Source organism: Osmerus eperlanus, chromosome 6 (genome assembly GCF_963692335.1).
Source record: "Osmerus eperlanus chromosome 6, fOsmEpe2.1, whole genome shotgun sequence".
NCBI lineage: Eukaryota > Metazoa > Chordata > Actinopteri > Osmeriformes > Osmeridae > Osmerus > Osmerus eperlanus.
Genome location: NC_085023.1, coordinates 12,476,012 through 12,480,381, shown reverse-complemented (window position 1 = coordinate 12,480,381; position 4,370 = coordinate 12,476,012).

Here is a 4,370-nt window from a genome sequence, read left to right as displayed (position 1 = left end):
AGTGCAGTGACAGAAAGGTTTAATCAAAACGAATACGGGTTTGTGTACGCTTGGTGGTTGCTTAGCAACTTAAAGGTGACATCACAACAGAAGACCTCAAACGTTACAGTGTAGCCATAATATTTATATATCTATGGTAGCCATAAGGTTGCTTTCCTGTGACTATTAATTACATAATTGTAAATGTTTTTATACTAAGATGGTCTACTTCGTCACCTACCGACAGGAAATGGTTTCCTAAAAGACAGAAAATTCCAACATTGTAATGTTGCTAACTGGAAGACAGCAATTTTAGCTGCACTAAATTAATAAATAGAAGTTGGCAAGTAATTATATAGGCCTATCTAATCTTTTTTATAATTGTTGTAGCCTGCCTGATTGCCAACTTTTGTTGTGGTGGGCCGAGTAGACGTAGGAATAGTATCTATGTATTATTATTGTTGTCGTCATTAGTAAGCTAATTTTACTAAAAATTCTATTATTATTATTATAGCCTATTGTTGGTTAGCTGTGCTGCGAAAATCTGGGCTTGAAAAAATGTAATGTTATCCCCTTTCGCCCTGAAATACTGAATGACGTGCTTGAATTTCCTTATGCGAAATGTGTTAAACCTAATCGTATGGCATGACCAATTTGGATTAGGCCTACGCAAACTCTACCAAAGCATATGCCTCTGTGGAATTTATATAATTGGCCTGCAGCAGTTGGAGCAATCCATGGTCCATAATATAGCCTACATTCCTGTCTGCATAGCTTTTGCTTAATTTGACAAATACATTTTAATAAACTACCTTTGAAAATCAACATTGGATAATACATGTCTGATCTCTTTTCTCTATCGTCATATTTTTTTAAGATATCAACAACTGCCTTTTACTTATTTCGAATTTGCCTTTTTGTATGCCGCTCTGTTCAAATATTGTATATTATCTGTTATATAATCCCCCTGCTTTCTTTATCAATATATATGATGATTATTATAGGATAGTTGTACACATTTGTGTATTATGGTATTTGTGGATTATTTATGAATATTAAATAATGTAGTTGTTCGAGCAGAACCTGGGCCTAAAGGATGTGTCAACAAATGTAGACAACAAAAGAAATCCTGTTTAATTTCTTTTTTTCCAAAACATTTTTACTCGTTGAAATTGTATTTTTGTATTAAACAGTTCTGTCACGCTTGTATTCAAAGCGACTTGTGAAGATAGACTAAACCGACTATTCAGTGATCGTCGGCTAGGGTTAGTCCTCCACAAGTGACATCTAGCATTCACATTGAAATATAGGCTTCACATGTCAACAGTTCCCACACAACAACGAGAGGTCAGAGGAACTCTCATGCTGCACGGTCAAATGAATTGAGAAAAACGTATTTCATTCCTACATTACAAATAAGATATGAATTGCGGTTATTATATACTGCACTTGCTTTTTCCTTAAAAATTTAAAAGAAATTATAGTAGGCTAATCCACAGAGTTTTGTGACCTTAATCAATTGGGGTAGCCTATATGGGTACCACAATTTAACTTTTGACCCTGTTTGTCGTGTGACTCGAATTGTTTGGGTGATATTCAAGCACATTTAGTTACAGATTTGTATAGAGGTGACAAATATAGGCTATTTGGCTAATTGCAAGAGAGAATTTGGTTACAAAGGCTTCCAGGGTTTATTTTTAAAAACAATGGTTGTGCCATGTAGTTCTCCTTAACAGTGTCTATCGCGTATACTATAATTCTATTCATCTTCAAAAAAGGTAGGCCTAAACGTATTCATCACATATTTAGTATAATAAATCTTGCATGGAGGGTGGATGGCAGACAGCCAGCGTTCAATTCCGCGACACATGTTCAATTTACGTGCAGAAGTGAGATTATATATTCAGCATGACAGTGTAGTTTTCTGAATTACGATCAGTCGTATTGCCAAAATGTTATTTTGTTTATGGCATAACGGAAATCAACTGTTAACTGAAATCACTGAGATTTATTTATTCAAAACCTAGCCTATGGCTCCATTTTTATAACAATTTGCAAATGCACGGATTATAAAATAGCTCACAAATTGGCCTAAACATAATTCAGAAATGTGCCGTTTATTTCATTGATTCCTATTTTCCATTGACTGGCCTAATGTACAATTACTCGTCAATCCTCCAAGGGCTAGGCTGAATGAAAATAGCCAGTGGCCTAGGCCTCTGTTTAGGCGAATCAAATATTGTTATACTGATATCTACTAGGCCTACTCTGAAAGTCCTGCACCATTATCTCTGTAGAATATTAGAACATTATTTTAGTTTTAAGAACAAATAATTGGAGGATTAATAAGTATTATCCATTCCACAGGATACTGTAGATAAAGTCGTGCATAAACTGGAAATGGGCTAACAAAAAACCGTATAGCATCTGCAAAAAAACGAACGCCATACCATGTCGACATTTAAATAAACAGGGGCCATTTAATACTATGGCGTACACTATGCACAGTCCTAAAACCGCACTGGATAAAGAGTGGGGTGTAAGGCTCGAATTTGCTCAAGCCTCTAGGGTTCACTCAAAGGGCAGTTTGCTCCAGGACAGGAAGTCAACAGGAGAGCAATGGCATCGGCTACGTCATGGAGGCAAGTGAATTAATTGGCTTGAATTCAGGTTATGATGGAATGCACGGATGTCAGTGACATAAATCATGTCTGCGTCGCAAGAACAAAGTCTTATCATTGAGTCCCATATCTATCTTATTTGTTTAGGTCAACTAACATATAGCTATATCATGTTGTTCTAGGCTAATACAAAATGTAACACTGTGACTTTACGACGTTAACGCAACATGTAAAAACCAATGTTTCGCAACTGTGAAGGTAGGCCTAGCTACTAAGAACAAAGCAGAATAACCCCACACACACACACACACACGTGTGTGTGTGTGTGTGTGTGTGTGTGTGTGTGTGTGTGGAGGGTGTTTGTGTGTAGGGTGTTTGTGTGTAGGGGGGAATGTAATCATAAATATTGATCGAAAAGCATAGGCTACATGCATATTCCAAAGGATTTGCAGGATTATTAGGTCATACCAAGGTTGACTTTCAACAAGGCAATTGCTTGTTTCTGCCGCCACCACCTGGACAATGTCTGAAAACTACCTAACCTTTTTTCCCCTAAGAAGGGTATTGGTCTCACAGACAGCCTATGCATTGAGCTTATAGCCTACACATTTTCAGTAACAGCCTGGGGAATATTATTATGATCAAATACATTGATCGACCTTCCCTAAGTATTGCATATCAATAGGTGGATATTTTTGAGGACAAGACAATATCATCGTCATCTTCAGTGGGCCTATTGGCTATATCATGAAAAAAGCAACACAATTTAGATTTTACACAAATGGGGTAACATGCCAATGGCCTAGGCTTGTGGCTGTTCACATAGGCTACTGATAACCTAATAGCGGCGTTACATCAGGCTACCGGATTTTGATTTTTATCCGGTTCGACAATGTAGGCTATTTGAAATTACATTTCCTTAATCTTTATCTATGTAACCTAATTCATGGCGTACGTTTCCTTTAACATTTATGGATATTTAATTTCCACTCTGACCCAACATTCGAGTTGTTTAGTGTTGATTTGTTTTGCTAATCATCTGCAGTTTATTGTGACCTCCACATTTCTCATGCCCAAGTCTTAAGAGCCAATGGCCTGATAATCTACGTGTCCTAGCCTAATTGTCAAGCCAACCAAATGGCTCATTAATTGAATTCACACGTTTTAATTGTTTAACTAAAGATGTTAAACAGCGTGCCAGGGGTCTTTGTGGGTCACATGAAAAAGTGGAGTTTCTACCTAATTAGTGCGTCTTTTCTCAAACTCAGAAACCGCCCAAAACACACAGATTTGGTCTCATTTTTAATTGCCTCTAACTGAAATACCAGTGTGTCATGTTTTCAAGGTGTTGAATGCATGGTCTTCAAAAGTATATTTCGATGTTATGTACGATAATTACGATTTCTTTATTGAGCACATTAAGAACTGTAGGGTTGAACTAGCATAGGGTGAATTCGGGTAATCTTGGACATTTTTTTCATGCATTTTTTCATCGGAGTTTCCTGATTAAGTGCCCTAACCCTTTCTGTGACACCACACCAATCGCTTTTTGTGGTTTCAGTCAAATGACAGACATGCTAAGAGTCAAAGTTCTGTGGACTAGACATTGTCATAACAGGGAAGAAAACGCGCTTGAGTTTGGGGTCCCATATTATACCGATGTCCCAGATTACCCGAATTCACCCTACCTTTAGGCAAGCTGGTGAGAAAATCCATTAGGCTGTAGCCTATATATCAAGCGTTATTAAAATCAAGATAGGTTGGCGAAAG